Source organism: Anser anser (assembly GCF_964211835.1).
Source record: "Anser anser genome assembly, chromosome: 1".
NCBI lineage: Eukaryota > Metazoa > Chordata > Aves > Anseriformes > Anatidae > Anser > Anser anser.
Window position 1 is genome coordinate 68017476 of NC_139720.1, and position 18378 is coordinate 68035853.

Consider the following 18378-nt stretch of genomic DNA (forward strand, 5'->3'; position numbering starts at 1 on the left):
CAATCAGGTAATCCACAATCATTTCTCGTCCCATAGCAGAGTGGAGTAATGTAGAGATATGACAAGAGCTATTCAGCTTGTTTGCTTTTACAGAACTGTGAAGCCAAATGGCCAGTCTTTCTACATCTCACTGTTTTTTTCCAAGGCTTTCCATTCTGAATGACGAATGTGCAACAGCAGACTTCAAGGACTGCTTCATGTCACCTAGGGTTAAAAACAGGTGTGACTATGATCAGTAAGATCCTTGACTTTGAATGCAGCCTATGCAGCTCTCAGCACTTTCAGGCACGCAATACCTCACCTGCACCCAAACATCAGCTGGTGATGATTATTTGAGTAACCAAAAATTTTGAACACCCATTTTTGTTTGCATTAGTGTACATGTAATCCAAAGAGACTATATTCTAATGCAGTGAGTAAACAAAAGGCACTATTTTAAAATCTATGCATAACTGACTAGTTCACACTGGACAGCAACTACTAAGCACAAAGTGAAGTATATAAGAACATGCTGAACTAAGCTGCATAAGTCACAGTCCACCACTGAATTAACAGTGTATGTCTGTAACTAAGCCTTGGTAGCATGGAACAAAGTAAGACTGAACAGAAACAGATTCGACAACTTGTGGGAAGAAAAGCAATTTAAAATTCTGGCATTTCATGTCTCTGATTTTCCTATTTTCAGTTATTTATTTCTCCCTATACATATACAATTTTGTCTTCCAGCAATCTGGGCAAAGCTCTTCCTCTATATGCATTTCAGATATGAAAACATATATTCAGTTTATGTCAAGTTTTTGAGTATTTTTTTAATTACTTGATCAAGTACCAAAATGTGATTTTTTTCCCCAATTAACAAATTCACATTTCTAAAGCAGTCTCTGATTTGAATGCCCAGAGCTACAGACTTGATTTTTAGAAGCAAAAGTATAAAGTTTTGTTTGTTTTACAAACTTCAGTGCCCTTAGAATCACTTGTTAGGCTTCCAGCAAACATTCAGTGATTAAAGATGACAACATTATAAACCTTTTAAAAAGTCAAATTATAATCAGCACAAAATGGTTTTGGCTCCAATTTCCTCTAATTGTGGAGTTTGAGTTTTCACATATCACAAAAAAATTTTGTCCAGAAATGTGTCATTTCTGGTTACCAGATCAAATTTAGTAAGGCATCACTAGAAAGGGATTCTGAAAGACTGCAACCAGTTATTTTACTGCAATTTGCTGATTCATTGAATTTAAAACATTTTGCTGAGGCATTTCCAAGGTCAAATTATTACTTTTTTGAATTATGTCAGCTGGGTTCCCAATGAAAACCTCAGTCTTGGACTGGGGCCCATTACATCCTGCTCCCAGGAAACCTCAGAGGCGCTCTGTTTTTCAGAAAGTTTCCAAAGGTTTTGAAGGAAACTAACACTAAAAAATCTTCTAGAAGATGGAATTACTGTTCTCCACTTAGTTCTTTTATTAGAAACACGCATGTGTGCAATAAGAGTGTGTGGTAAAATGGAGAGCAAAAAGGGAAGGAGCTAAAAAAACCATTTGTGCTAATGCTTTTTGATTTTTTTCCTGCCTGGAGAGGTGAGCTGATAGACTGGGGGAAACTGGAGTGTACCACTCATTTCCACACGCTTCTAGAATTTTTCTAGAACTAACTCCAGTGCTATGGCATAAACACATATCTAAAATCTTTTTTCAAAATATCGGTACCTTCCTACAGTGCTAAGAGAGAATTAAGTTCTCTTTAGTTTTCAGGATGAGTCACTAATTTATAGGGCTCTTGCAAGACTGACAGTCAAAGACACTATAGGTTGGTTGGATTTATTTTTCCTTTCTTTCAGTTCCCTGCTCCCAGAAAAACACATTTCAACTACTCTGCATCTCCTTGGTACTTCTAATATATGATACCAAACAGAACTGCCAGACTTCACAGGCTGTTTGACTTTCATAGCAATGACACCACTGCAAAGTGAGTTACAATTTCAATTGGAGTAAGAAGGATTACCCATTGAGATAGTCCTTAAAATAATGAATGCTATCTTGAGGTCTTTATCTATAAGGCCTTTTTCCTCCTGGTTACACCCATGTGGGCATAAAACACAAATATCCCTGAAGAAGATGCTAGAGCAAGGTCATCCACAGAAACTTTTTTGAAAGAGGAAGGCCCTTATAAATAGAGCTCTCCCCCACACTGTAAGCAACTAAGAAATCCTGTTCATTATAAAACTTCACCAGCTCCTCACCAATGATTTAATTTTGTTTACAGAGCTTTGAGTTACTTATACTGTAATATATATTCTATTTCATGAGATTGAAAAGGATAATTTTTCCTTTTCCAGAAGGCACATTAGATAAACTTTAAACTCTTACCCAGTTTCAAAGGAAAAATATTTGTCCTACACAAAGCCTCCATTCAGAGTCCCTGTTTTTACTACAGTAAGAAAAATAGCTGTGTCCTGGATAATTTGCTCATGTATGCCAATAAAAGCACATTGGATTAGAGCCAGCACTTCTAGCAAACACCCAAAGAATTCTGAAACCCTATGAAAAGCTGAACTTTTTTCTATTTTTTATCTTTTTTTTTTCTGCATGCCATTCCCAGTGCTTATTACTTGTTTTCAATACATATTGCTTTATATTACTGTGAGAAGAAACTAAAAGAGGAAAATAAGACTAAAGAATAAAAACAAAGCTTTTAAAGAAGCTCTTTTATGAAAAAAACTTTTATCTTTATAGGTTTCAAATGTTAAGCATGTACCCTCTTGAACTCCACTTTAATTAAAAATGATAAAAGATACTAAATTATACTCATATTTTAGAGGTATAAATAATTAACAAACATATTGACAAAGACTCTTAGATATCCACACTTCCATGCAGGACTCTGAAGCTTGTTGTCTAACCTAGGGCAGGTCTGGGTCAGACCTGGAGTACAAAAGAACCAGGAGAAAGTTGTTGGAAAATTACTCAGATCACATCAGATTTTACCATGCATACGCCCTTTCCCCAAATGCAATATTTTTTCTAAACAGTTTCGCAATCACAGAAAATGGGGCTGAGAAGGAAAGAAGTCATCTCCCATCCTCGGGGCAGGTGCAACTGTGCCAAGGTACTTCCCAAAAAGTATTTGCTCAACCTCTCCTCCTGCCACCAGCTAGAGAGGCTAAAAGCCAAATCTGGGGTACCCCAGGGGCTCATTAACCTTACTCTGAAAAAGTTCTCAATAAATACTCTAAATCCTTGTTGCAGTTTAAACTCACTTGATACTGCTTCTATGCACAGCATGCCCAAGCAATTCATTAGCTTAATATTTTTTTAAAAAGAATAAAAGGTAATAACATGCACCCAATCGGTGCTAAAATGGGCTTACAAAAATATCCTGTCCTTCAGTCTTGTTTGATAAAGAGTTGGATCACTGCAACCTCCTCTCTCTTTTATAACTTATCACTCATATCGGCACTGCAATAGGCCTACAAGGGTGATGTCTCATGCATACCATCTCATTTGTTTTTCCAACTCAACTATCCAAAGTAAGCAGACGTCAACTTTTATTTCCCATAGGATCTCACAAGGCAAGTTTCAGGGGGAAGAAAAAATATTACAGTTACTTCATCTATATATTATCTTTCATTATCTCAGTGTTTTTCTAAACCATATCCCCTTGCTTCTTCAACTTTACATAACCCCTTCTCTTTCCTCATATTGTCTAATTCAGCCGTATTTGTTTCTCCTCCTTTTCCTTTTGTCATGCACATCTGCAGCAGACTTTGTGAAACAAGGTTTTTCAAGAAAAAAATAAGCCTGCCACAGCCCCCACAGCAGTCCCCCATGTTGTTCAAGGCCCTTAAACAAGTGACTCAGCTTGCCATTAGCATCATGACTGTCCTCATCTTGTGTCTGATTGGGTTGGATGACCAGCAAGATCATTAACACTGACAGCTACAAATATCTTAGTTCCCAATGGAGGTTGCAAGAGCATTAGAGAGGTAGGGGATTTCATGAATAGATGTGGCAATTTATGCTTCCCAGCTATTGCTTTATTCTTTCCGAAAACTCACAGATCTGACAGGCAGGCAGATCTTCACAGACAGACTTCAGTGAAATGGCAGAAGCTACAACTACTCCAGTCGTCTATGCCCTCTTTCTGACTTTACAGGGAAGTAAAAGTAAGACATAAAAATCTCAAACTCTCTTGGGACTCCTGAGTTTGTAGTCCCGCACACACGAGAGAGCCAACACTAAGGCACAAATAAAATTTAGCACAGGGACAAGACGGTTTACAACGGGAAGAACAGCCCTATGTTTGTTTATCCACAAACAGCTTAGTCCCCAAGTTACCCACGCTTGGGTCACATTTTAAACATTTTCTCCGTGAACCAACCAGGAAGAGACTCCCAAGTCCAGTAGCCTCGTATTTTGCAAAAGATCCACAGAAAGGGGACTTTTCTCCTGTTCCTTGGACACTACCTTGCACTCTATGAAACAGACCTAAACAACTTTTTAAATTATTTTGTTCTCTCCAGATTTGCCTTTACTGAAACACAAGCTATCCACACATTACTTCATTGATGCTCCAACTCAGTTTTATTGCAAAGAGAGGCCACAACACGATGGAAAGTCTCCACGACGTGCAGTCAGCAGCACAGACCAATGAGGTCTGTAAATCGTTCTCCCAAAGCAGAGCTGAGCCACTGCTCTCCTAAGAGACTGCCTTGTGTCCCCATAGAGCCACCATCCATCACCACCCACCTAACCAACCCCAGGGGACTACACGGCCATTCCCCTTATCAGCTCTGCAGGGATGTTACACTGCATGGGATGAACAGAGAGGTTACTGAGACATTTGCTGCTCAAGCAGAGCAAGGTCGATGCTCATATCCAAAGGCATCAGCACAATTAATATCTAGCCAAGATGGCCAAGCTAACTACCTTTGTGCCCTTTATGGAAGGGAAAACAGCATGGCTGGAGTCCAGAGCACTGAAGGTGACATTTCGGCAAAGTACACATCCAAAAAACTTGCTTCCTTTGCTATTATTCAGATTTGTGACGCAGTTCCTCCAAGGGGATTTAAATCGCCGGCAATGCCACAGGCAGTGCCAACCTCTCAGGTGACGTTAGTGGGAGATGTATGTGCCCATTTTAAAATATAAAAACAGGGTCAGCTGGGTGCTCTAATCAGCTCGGGGAGGTGGAGGATTACAGAAGGTAGAGATGGAGAAGGGAGGTGAATTCAGCCCTTTTCCTGTGACCAGACCACTCCCCTGGGCACGAGCCTTGGCTGCTCTCCAATTCTACTGCTGGAGCAGCTCCTCTTGAAAATCTTGTACCCAAAGGAAAGAAAGTGCAGCTGAGGCACAGGAGGGTCCTCTGAGGGCACAATGACCCTCTGCTCCTGCTCACATGGCCTTGCAGCACCTGCACCCATTAGGTCCTCTTCTACCCTGTCAAAACAGCGATACAGAAACATGAATTGAATCACACCTGGTAGTGCAAGGCCCTTGCAGGGGCCCTTCATTTGGATTCTCATACCTGGCTAAAGAAAAGGTGCACAGGGTTTCAGCTGACAGCTTTGAGTCATGCTAATATCAACACTCATTTGGGGAAATACCGAGTACTTTTGCTCTAGGAATGGGGAAAAAGTGCATGCACTTTTAGGCTCAAATCAGGGCATTTGCAGCCAAGTCTCAAAACAAGCTCTGCTGTCCCCATCTTCCTCATTCCGTCTTTTCCCGGGCAAGAACACAAACAGCTTAGCTTGGAAGAATTCCTCAGAATATTTGCATGCCTCCATGAAGAACATATGAGAAAATTATTGACTGTGGGGAGGGAGGGTGTCCATTATCATGACAACGAACAAACAAACAAAAAAAACAGTCTCATAACATCTTCTCCAGCTGCCCAGATTGACTGGTGAGCACCAGGGGCTCTTTGGCCAGGCTTTGGACTGCTTAGCAGATGGCTGCTCCTCGGCATGCACAGAGCATCCCCTCTCCTGCACGAAGACTTTCACGGCAGCTAGAAGCAGAGGCACCAGTTTGCCAGGCACCACTCTCTTCCTCCAGCTTGGTGCAATCTGGAAGCTCAAGCAAGCCTAAACATCCTCTTTGCTTTTAATCATTAGCAGACACAGCCATGCAGCTGCAACGCACGTGACCAGAGGGCTCTGGTCTATGACCAGGAAAGGACAAAGTGCTCAGGCAGCACTCAGCCAGAGGCAGCTATGGCCCTCCTTTGAAACTTCTGGTGTACTCCACACAACCTCTTCGTTCTCTGCAATTAAATCAAATGCACTAAACTCCAGCAGATTTCACTTTCTTTGAGTGGTTAACAAGCAAGTCTTTAAATTGCCCTCTATCTACAACAGTAAGGATGCTCTAATGAGGGCTTTTTCAGGAGGAGATGAGATGCTTCTGGATGTGCTCTTGAAATGGAAGAGCGTACAACGTAGTGTCATGTACTTTGCACTTCCCTCCTATTAGGCTGTTATTATCCAGCTCTCCTTGTCATGCTCTAGTGCACTCCAAAGCAGGATGATACACATGATGCAGAAAACTATGCAAAAGTGATATACAAGCTAATGCCAAACCGACTGCAAATACTTTTCCAGAGATGATTTTCTAAACTGTCCAAGCTGAGGCAAGGAACGGAAGAAATCTCTCACTCCTGACTCACACTATTGGCCTAAGCACAGGGTGCTTCATGAATCAGAAATGGCTTTTGGACACCCCCTGCTCAGGAGCAGAGGGCTACGAGGACTGGAGGAAGAATCCACACAGCTCCAAATTCATGCATTTTCATTCCTCCATGAAAGAGAAAAGATTGCACAAAACTTGAGGAATTTTGGATATATTTCAAGCCACAAGGCAAGTGTAAACAGTAAAATGAGGTTTTGAGTATTTATGTATTATCTAGAGAGAAATGCATCTCTACACTATATTTTTTAATAATATATTTTGCCTTCTGTCCACATCCCACAAAATCAAACTCAGTTGTGTTACTCTCCCCAAGCCTACAAAGAAGGGCAGAGGAAAAAATCTCACTTCCTTGTGTTTTTTTTTGTTTTGTGTTTTTTTTTTTAATCCCTGTCTTGTTGTTCACAGAAGACAAACACTTGAAAGGTGATTGCTAATATAAGAAATACTTGAAGCCACAGCTCAATACTTCAAATTAAAATAAAAGCAGAAAAAGGAGGTCCATAATGTTACCAAAATCACTGAAAACCCTGTTAGAAGACAGATTGACATTTCAGAACTATTTAGAAGTGGGATGCAACAGGTCAAGTCACAACACATTACTCAGATGGACACTGCCTGGAAACTGAAATCATTTTTCAGTCAGCTACAAGATATGCTAACTGTTAGTATGAACTAGAAGTGACAGAAAAGTGTAAAAGAAGAGCACCATGAGATGCAAAACAGTCTCTCTCCAAATGAAAGCTACAGTTTCACTTCCCACCCTCTACCCTCTTTCCAGAGAGGGGAAAGGGGATGAAGGAAACATAGATCAATCAATCAGCCTCCATCAGCCTTTTTTTAATACTGATTTTGAAAAAGATTCCAATTTCATACCAATTAAGGGACTCACACCAGGATGATTCTGAAAGAAAAACACGGCATGAGTAATATTTCTGTGCACAGTAGTGCAGTCAGCTGGACGTTTTTGTCATCTTTACAACTCACTTGCAAATGCCTCAGAAAATAGTTTATTTCACCACAATATGCTCACTCCCAGGATTAAATCCCACACTGGGTAATTTGAGAATTAATGTTCATGAACAGTTCTGCTCAGAACTCCCAAAATATTAGTCCTGCTAAATCAGGAGAGATGATTGGACTCTTTCAATACTCCAAACTAGAAGAGAAGTTTTAGAAAGGAAATTTACTCTTCTCAGAGACTTTCAGTCCTCCGCTTCAGTCCCTACTCCTGAAAAATTGCACCCTTGTCACCTTCCCGCTGCCTTTCCTTTGGATATGAATGAAAAGTATTTCAACTGCCAATATCAGGTTGGAACAGAACTCAGATGCCCAAACTTCATAGTTTTGACAGATTTTCAGAATAAAAAAATAGGGAGACAGTGAGCTTGAGAGCCTGTTCCTATTCTGAAGTTTAACTGTTCTGTATCTTTATCAGCTTTTTTTTTTTTTAATATATTTTAAATGTGTATGGTGGGTATTGTCTTATGTACATTAAAAAAAGGTATGCATAGCACTTAATTTTTATTTGTTTTGACTACCACACAAAAGCACAGTCTCTAGGAAGTGATTTAGACTTTAACTATTATGAGATTACAACTAGAAACCTCCTGGGTTCAGTGAGGGTTTCACAAGGTAAAGCTTAATTATTTACAGTTTATTTCATGACAGACTAGATTCCAAGGTCATTTATCACCACGAATGAATATAAGTCACTGGCTTCTATTTTTGTAGTGCAACCACCAGCACCTAGTAAGAGCTGCAAGATGAGTAGCAGGAGATATCCACCCTTAAACAGCACCAAGAGGTGGACCTTAGGAGCTAGAAAAATAACAAGGACAAATATATCTGCTTAAAAAGGGAAGGTACCTTCCAAATCAGAAGGGCTAACATAAGCTGGCAGCCTCTTCATCAAATCTTCAAACAAGAGAGGTTATTCGGCACACGCCAGCAGTTCTCCAAGCCAGTGCTGAGAGTGAAGGCCCTCTCCCAGGCAGCAGGAGCTGCTGCTCAAGCCCTCGCTGGGGCAGCCGGGGCCACCCCGTGAGCCCCCCTACCCACTGCACATGCTGTGCGCTGGTGTCAGAAAGCCTGCCGACAGCCCACGGACCACACCGACCCCTGGATGATGCTGGCTGTGGACAGCCCCACCTGCGTGGCTCTCCTCCACCGCGTAGATCCTCTCCCAGCACAGCAGATGACTTGTGTTGGGGCTAAGGCTGGGGAGATGTGGGTAGGCTACAGAGGGGTGCGAGCAGCGAGCATGGGCTCCTGCACCTGCGCAGGTGCATGCAGAGCAGGAACAGGAAAAGCACACTCCCCTTGAGACAAGCACGCCCAAAGGTTTCAAAAACAATACACCTGGGAGCCGGGGCAGCAACATTAGCTGGCACCTGTGGGTTGTTAGCAACAAAACAACCCAGAGACCTGGCAGGGATGTTGGCACCTGGTTCTAGCAAAGCAGACCACAGCTGGAGGGTGCACCCGGCAGTGCAGAACGACCTGCTTCCCACCATCCCCCAGCAACAAGGGAACCTGAAACTGGTGGCCATGCTCCATGGCTTGGAATAGATGTCATCCCAGGTGCCTCTGGATTTGTATCTTTATTGCACCACCCATTAGAGCCCTAAAGGTATCTCCTACTCAATGCAGGAACAGACTATTTCTTCCCACTGTTATGGTCGGCAAAAAAAAAAAAAAGAAGAGGGAAAAAAAAAGAGCGAAAAGAGGATAAACAGAAGAACACTGAGAAACGCAACTGCATCACACAAATTAAGGCACAGATTGGGGCAATATTTGGACTCTTCATGGCATGGCTTGTGTGGACAGCCTGCACCACTGGAGCCAGCACCCTCACAAGCTCCCAGGGTCATGGCTTGGATCACTAGCAAAGAGGATCTAGAAGTCGTCGAAGTGGCTCATGAGTTAGAAGAAGGTCACAATTTGGGGGCATCTAACTTAGTAATACAGGCATTAATAATAGAAATGAAAAGATAAAATCTTCAGCATCTGTCTTCAGAAAATAAAGGTATTTTCAGACCACATATTAAGTAGTTAAAAATGATATCACAAAGTACAAAACATGCATTAGCCCCTATGTTGATTTGACTTTCAATTTTGTATTTGTACCATTTTAGATTTGTATTTATTGTTCAAGTTCCAAAAGCAAGCTATTCTTGTTCTACTTCAAGGAAAAAAATACCATGTTATGTACTAGTAGCTAATGTACATTGACCACAAATAATCATTTGTAGAATTAACATTTTAGGAGGATACATATCATAATAGACAAGCAATGGTGTGCTTATGTCCATGATGATAGTAGCAAAACAAATGCTTGGCTACATGAAGAATCAGAGATCTGTGATTCACCAGCACAAGTCAACTGCAAAATGAATAAATCACTACGACAATACATTACTGTAGAAAGTTTTATTCTGGTGAATAAGTGGGATTGCCATGTTGCTACTGAACTCTTTTTAAATGGGTGTAGAGGAATATAAATGAGTTAGTGAGCTATAAGGGATGATAAAAAGCTACAAATTAGTCCTTTTTTTTAACCTTGATTTTTTCCCCGCACACAGTACTTATATATCCTTAGCGGTAAACATTGTACAGCTTGATCTCTTTTCAGGAGAGTTAAGAACAAGAATGTTAAAAATAATTCCAAATATACTCACAGACCTTTACTTCTAGGATCTATCAGTTACATAGTGGCTTATCAATAGCATTTGACTATCAGCCCACAAGTGTCTTACGTTGCAAAAGAGGCACAGATCTTTAACTTCTGTCTTTTAGCCTTTAAGTCACCTGTTGTTTCCTCCTGACTCTGCACTACATCCACCAGTTCTTTGACTTGAAGCATCTGCTCCATAACTGTATTATGTTTTCTGGCCTTGCATAAATCACAGAATAATTAGCATTGGGAGTGACCTCTGGAGGTCATCCAGTCCAACCTGCTATTCAAAACAAGGCCATCTTTGAAGTTAAACTAAGATATGATCTATGAGTTGTACAATACAATCAAAATGACTCCTCAAGCCACAAGACATTCTGCAAGTGATCAACAATTAGTTCCTGACTGCTGATAAAATAAGCTATCCCATCTTGGTCCCACACTTACATCCTATTACTGATAGGATGAATAGGATCAAGAGCAGAAGTAAAGATCTTGCAAGAGCACAGCTGCCAACCTGTGAATCACATGCAGTTCACGAGCATTTTAGGAAACCTGTTAGGAATAATGGGCAGAGAAGAAAGTGGCAGAGCAAGGACAGAAAGCTGCAGGAGCGGAGGAGGGAGGTGGACAGTGTAGTGGGGGAAGGATTGGGGCCAGAAGTCAAAGCAGCATTTCTCTGGTGGATATCAGCATAGCTCAGTTGGCTGACACATGGAGAGGTTCCTGTAAAGCCATTTAGTACGGCTTGCATGGTCCCTGGTGACCCAGAGAACCCAGTTCAGGAAGACATCTGTATTTACAAAAGCCTTGCTGCAGCTGTTTATACAACCCCCCCTTAACCAAGGCCTCACTATGGGGCTGAGGGGAGGAGAACAATTGAGTTACCACAAATGCTGTCCTCTGGCGTAGAGCAGGGAATGAACATTTACTATCTATCACAGATGATTTTTCAGGCTGTAATTTTCATTATGGATTCAAAATCATTTTAGATTAGTGCAACTCATGTATACATGTATATATTTATACACATATAATTCATATATATATTTATATATACACATACACATTTTTAAATAAGCATTGCAGCCCCTCAATATGCCCTGATACATTTGGTTTTGTCTACACACTGAGGCTACAATAAGAAGCTCTGCCAAGTGGAACAGGCTGTACATTTTTTAATGGTTTGACTATCCTACACCAGAGTTTGTCATAGTTCCCTATCCTGTCACTCAGGATAGCATTGAAAGCAAACTGCATTAGAAGGTGTGTCCAACAGATAGGAACAAGCCTTGCTGTTCACATTGTGACCATACTGGCAAATTGAATAACTGCTGTTCCACCAGCAACAGCAACAACGTTCTGAGCAAATCACAGGTACTATAGCAAATCACATTGCTTAAAATCCCTAGTGACCACAGCAGCTCAAAGAAAACTGAAAACATTCTTCCTTTGACCCTTCCACTCCACAGCACAGCTGAACGACCTTGGTGGTGGGTCATTTCACTGAGGAATTTAAAACACTGTTTCACTATTTGATTTTAATAAATTTACATTTTGGAAACAAAACCAACCTTATTATACATGTTTAAGTCTTGCAATTTACAAGAAGACACAGGAGTTTCAAGAACCCTCCCTGCAAGTCAAGGTAGCAATAACATAACCATCTTAAAACTATCAAACTCAAAACCAAATAAAGAAAATGCAAAACAAAGCAATACACAAAGGGTAAGAGGAAGAGGGTGGGGAGAGTTCAAATCTCACATATGCTTCACTTTGCAAACTACCATAAATCCTTTCATTCTCTTGCAAGTCACATTTAATGTTTGGTTTGTTTGTATTTTTGCCCTTTCCCAGCCTCCTAGAGTCTCCCCTTTCTTCTGTGAGTAATCAAAAACTCAATAATTGAGAAGTTGGTTCTAACAGCTTCTTCATACCCAAGAGTGGTGATTTCCAAACTTCTGGATAGTCAGGTCTCAGCTTGTTTGATAGACAAGCCTTTGTATTGATTGTTCTATACTTAAATAATCTCAAATTCATTTTAAGCAAATAAATTACTGTATGCCACATCCTCTCCAAACTCAGGGTATGTCTCAAAGCCATGGTAAGAAGCTAGGCCAAGAGCCACAGATCATACACTAAGTAGCATCAATAAGAAGCTGCCTGCTAGCCCAGCCGTTGGCATGGCTGCAGCAGCATCCCAGGAAGCTCTGCTGAGGCTAAGCAGCTACTTTTGAACCTGCTTCACCTCCCTCTGCCCCCACACCTGTCCCCTTGTTAAAACATTATATATTCAGTAATTGGTTGCAATTATTCTCTTCACCAATTAATGCTGAATCTCAAAGCTTCTTGCAGCACCCAGACAAGGCACCACTTTAATAATTCCCTGTAGCTCCTCTTTTCCTTATAACCTATTGCTTATTTACAACATGGTTTTATCTTCTCACGCACTTACTAAAACTATTAATATTCTTGCAATTCTGGCCACAGACAAAATAATAAAAATAAAGTCACTACATTTTGCATATCCAAAAGATAAATAGAAATAAAATGAAGCATTTGAAAACCCTGTGCTGGTCATGTGCTACACTGTACCTTGATTCACTTCTATACATGGTGACAAGTATTTTATCACAGGCATTTTATCAACAGCTCCAGGGCAGCATACAAATGACTTCACCAAATAGCAAGTTTCTTTGAACCTATTTGTTAGATATTGAAATAATGGGGGAAAAAAAATGAAGGAAATAACTTCATAAAATAGAAGCACGTTTGAAGTACTTTTTCTGAATGCTGTTTCTCTGCAAATTGGTTTACACTTCACTTCTTCTGCAAAAATAGTATCCCCAAAATAAATAAATAAAATGCTTTGAGAGTAAAGGCAGCAGTTCTGATCTGATAAATAACAACATAAAAAAGGCATCTCTGCACTCAGCAGATCTGGCTCTGGTGTGCAGTCAAGAGTGATTGCTGCTGACTAGTGAGATAAATAAGGTCTACTACTTCCATGCCTGTTTGCAATAGGATATTAATGCTATTGTAGCAAAACAAACTGAACACTGCTGTGTCATATATAAAGCAAAGTTCTTCATTAATTTTCAATTACATATCCAGATGGTCCCTACTGCACCACTCAATAACGGGTAACGTGATAAAGCAACGATGTCAGAGCACGCTTTGGTCTGCACAAACTTTATGATGTGAAAATGCTCAGGAAGGAAGATCAGCCTATGAGATTGGCAAATGTTTAATCTACAGCCAAACAGAAACTCCAGCCTCATAAAGCTACTTTTAAACAATCACCATCCAGTTCAAGCACTGCAGCTTTTCCTCATAAAATGCTGCAGATACAAGCAATCTTAAATGGGAAAAACTACAGCAACAAAACAACAAGCACATGAGCTAGTACAAAAACATTTAACAAGTGTTTTTTCTTGATGAAGTTTAACATCGTATGTGTAGGTTACTCGTATAGTATGCAAAATACAACACACATCTTATGCATAAATACCAGCTCATCACCTCACTCAAGACTATACACTAGAAAATCTATTTTACCTTGCGATCCTATCAGAATGAGACTAAATAATATTTTACAAGACTGGTTAGTAAGTGATTGAAAAGAAACGGGCCACACAAGTTCTCAGCAATTGGCAAGCTACCACTTTTTAAGAAACTATTATGAATATTAGGAGAGGAAACATGCTTGAAAGAGAGGTTTTAAAATATTTTGGAGTTTATTTTGACAATACTTAGTATAAATAGCTAGTGGCAGTGTCTGCTTTTTGGAACCTAGATACTGGAGAGATAAGGGAGCCTCTAAAAGAAGGAACAGATAGCAAAACAGGAAGCCTGGCTTCCACAGCCTCCCAGGACACATAGGCAAAATACATCACCATTATTTTCTTACCATTATCTGACCTAAAGTTCCTGAAAGCCAACTATTTCTCTTTAATTAAACATAGCATGTACCATATGTACATTTAGATGTGCATGTATCTTAGTATCTCAGTAAAAAGTCAGTGCTGCTATCTAGTGCCACTCTGCTATTTCCTCAGAAAGTTCACCCAAAAGTAATGACATGAAGCCTGAAATGTCTTATAAAGAAGTCAAGGAGTATTGTACTCTCTAATCTAAGAAGCCTCACTGAAATAGGAGTAAAATCTTCAGTAAACACCGTTGTTCATCTTACTGAACAGAGTTTGAGTTAGCAGGCAGTATATCTTAATATATATATATATGTATATGTTACTAAGAACCCTCCATTTGTGCTCATAGTACATCAGATCCATTTCATTTCATGCCACGAAAGAGCGAATCAAAAACAGGGCAGAGAACAGAAACAGAATCACTCAAAGTTTCACATTATTGTTGGTATCAGAGCTTTCCATTCCTTCAGTATTTCAAATTTAAGAGGATGGTTGACATCACATCAGCAAAATATTTACATTGAGAGTGTCTTAAAATGTTGCCAAAGCAGATTAGACCTTGCTGTCCTTTCTGCTGAATCCTCTGGACAGTTTTTGGCATACAACAAAATAAGCTAAATTAACTTCTCTCAAATTTGTGGCTTTTTATGTCTCAAGCTGCTAAGCCTTTTAGCTACACGAAGCTCCTACAAGAATGAGATGCTGTCCAGGTTTACCTGGCATGGGAGGCTGTGTCTTAATGGGACGAGCACCAGCACAGCCATCATGAGCCCAAGGCAGCTCTGCAGCCTCCACGCCTCAAGGCTCAGAGGAGCTGTCTCTAGTCCAGGACCGAATCCTGCCAGCACCGCAAGCCAAGGTAGCTCTGGTCAGATCTCCGCTCCAGGGGTGAGGAGCAGATGCTTCTCCCACAGGCTTAACTTCCTGCACTTACATATTACTGTTACTAACTCTTCTTCTTCACCCTGATAATAAAGGCAGCTGTTTGAGCTGCTCTGAGATGCGCAACATGAGCGCGTGTCCCAGGAAAAGTATTAAAGTATTAACGGCAGGTGATAGGACTGCAAGTTTGCAATACGTCTTGATACTACTGCAGGCCTGGGATGTGTCATCTTGGTATGGGAGAAAGTCTGTTTTTGAACACCTCTCTGTTAATGCGTAGGAATATCACCTATGCATCATCCACTCACATACATGTAACTCTGAATATATGCACTTCAGAAAGTCATAGTAACTCAAATATTATCATATGAATATCATGAAAAATGTTAAAAATAAATGGTTATTTCAGTGAGAAATTACCGTGAAAGCAAGATATATCACTATTCCAAAGCACAAGAGAACTACTATCTATCTCTCTCAGGACAGGTAAGGGGTTATCCCCACCTGCCATATTCAGTTTCTGAAACTTTTTGCAACTTGTTCCTTTCAAAACTCCTAAATCATGAAGTATAGCTTCACCCCAGGAGGTAGGCAGTTTCTCTCTGTGCTTTACTTTCTCTCACAGGAGACTTCGCAAAGCATGTGTTCTCAGTCAGGAAGCAAGTGTCAGACTGGTTGTGGGAATATGTTCTTGCATATCCCTGACAGCCTAGTGACAGCACGTGGTTCCCTTTTGTTTCATAAGGAATCACTGTTTTTTTGCCAGTTCTTATGACTCATATGGAAGACAGAGAAGTAAACCTCCAGAGTGTATCAGCGGATGCTCCCTTAAATTCACAATTAGTTTCCTTGTTTGGGTTTGATGAGCATAACATAAGTGAGGACATTTTTCTACCTGCTAAACCAACCTTATGTATAATTAGCTTTTGTGTTTGTGCGTTGCCTGAGTCCTGATTACATATCCACACGGTACAATGAAGAAGTACATTGAAGATGTCTCACAAACTGTTCTATTTCCACGGCAGTGCATTGAGATATTTGGTCCTGTCCTAAAAGGCACAATGCCTGGCCACCACTATACCAACACAGCTGTGTTGTTGCTTGTTGTGCTGGCTAGGTATCCTAGTCTGTATCTCATAAATTTACCACACAGTTGACCTAACACCTTAACAAGCATTAAGGACATCATCATTTCTGCTTCCATAACTCAACTCTACCTACTGGCCTTTATCCTCTGTGCCACCCCACCACCTCTATTTTCTTTGGCAAAGGAGAGGATGAACAAGGAAAGAAAATAGATGAAAATAAGGTGATGAAGGAATGTGTTACATATGTAGCAAGAATCCCTTCAATTCCACCTCCCTGAATTTAAAAGTTGTTCTGCCACCTGCATTTTGTATTTCCAATCAACAGTCATTGATCCAATCAACTGCTTTCTGAAATGATTGTGACTAAAGCTTTACAGGGTTTTGTGTTTGTTTAAACAGAACTTTAGAACATCCTTGCCCTTCACTACTCAACCCACCTATTCAAAAAGAATTCGGGTACTTTCCTACCCTTTCCTAGGGAAGTAGAGAAAAAGGAAGTTGCTGAAAAACATGCTTTTTTTGGCCTGAAGTTCCACTAATCCATCCTCATCCAGGAATCACTGCCATCAGCAGTCCCTCAAATGCCTCCTCCAGAGCAGGCACAGCATCCCCACAAGGGAGCAGAGAGGATGCATGCCCGGACTGCACAGCTTGCATGCAAACTGAGCAAGAGCCGCTGCTAATGGGCTCAAAAGCTTAAGAGTCTTCAGTCCCCCTGGAAAAACATGCCCTTGGTTGATTCAAGGTTTCACGTAAGCATTTTCAATATTGAAACAGGAAAACTGTTCATCAAATGCTTTTGAAATTTAACTCATTCTGGCCAAATGAGAGGTTTGCAGGAGTGTCTGTTGCGCATATAAGGGCACCCCTGCCCCTGCAGACAGACTGAAAGAGCACTGGTTCTGCATGGGCAGGTTCTTGGTTCAACATATCCACTGGTCCGTTATCATTCTGTATTTCTGTTTAAAAAGTTAAAAAATTTTGTGTCCTAATTCATAATCAGTATGATAGTGCTGGATTTTTCAAGCATTTGCTAGTACAAACAGAATTAAAATGCATTTAAGCTCAGCTGCAAACACTGATTTTAGTATACACTAAATTCGTGTAGCAAAATAAATAACAATATTTTTTCTAGGCTAATTCTGGTGTTTGGACAGGTGTCTGGGATTTATATGACATGATGGTTACTGAAGTATTCACATCTGGGCATTAAAGCTGTCACCAACTTGTAATATTTTTCCCTCTCTCCTTATTTGGATAAAACCAAAACCAAAATACCCACTCTCATGTCTCAGACTTATCTCTGTGACTGAGCACAGAAGTGAATAACCTGACTGATTTTTTTCTTCTAACTCAAAACACATAAGTGATTAACAGCACACTGTACTTCGATACAGTGCTGAAAGGAGGTCTCTCCTTGTGAAGTGAAGACAGACCTTCCATTTCTTTTTACAAGGAAAAAAAAAAAGAGAGAGAGAGAGAGAGAGAGAGAGAAATGGAAGAAAAAAGGAAGTTCTCCAAGAAGAAAGAATTCTTTTACTTGTGTTTCTCCATGCCTCTTTCATCACAACTTAAATTTGCATACCCTGTTTTTTCCTGAGAAGAGAACTGGTGACTGGAAAATCAGTACTGATAAATGGAAGGGGGAAAGAAAAAAAGGCATTTAAAACAGAAAAACCATTGAGATTGAAACCTTATTCATCAGGATTTCTACTCAATCCTACTCCTAGAAAGGCTGCTACAAGCCAGACCTCATCAGTTCCCTCCTCATTTTGTTTTTAGCTCCACACTTTCAATTACAAAGTTTTCACTAGCCTGGCTCTTAAATATGAGTAAAATTGGCAGACTGAAGGACAGCAAAGATAAGGCTAAGGAACACTGAAGGCAAGCATCCTGCTTGGCACTGCTGGAAGTACTGGCTCAAGGGGAAGAGGCAAAGCACCAGACAGTGTGCAAATGCCGAGGGGAACACCAGGTCACTGTTGCCCATGGTGGTAATCAAAGAGTTAAAGGACAGCTAATTACCTAAGGATAACAATTCCCATGCTTGCAATTCAAGGATTGCAAAAATACCGTATTTTTTCTTGTATACAGTTTTACATCCCACAGTT

The 18378-nt window shown here is 40.4% G+C and overlaps 1 protein-coding gene across 10 annotated transcripts in view; it reads right to left on the reverse strand.

Moving 5' to 3' along the window:
* EPS8 (EGFR pathway substrate 8, signaling adaptor) overlaps positions 1–18378 on the reverse strand; it is a 134147-nt gene that overhangs the window by 63727 nt on the left and 52042 nt on the right. The window contains exon 1 of one of the 10 annotated variants that reach the window (XM_083831213.1): positions 8844–8868. The exons of 8 other annotated variants lie outside the window; for them this stretch is intronic. The gene's annotated coding sequence lies outside the window, so the exon portion shown is untranslated. Of the gene's footprint in view, positions 1–8561; positions 8792–8843; positions 8869–18378 lie in introns of those variants that run through there. One more of the 10 variants, XM_083831212.1, reaches the window with a different exon arrangement.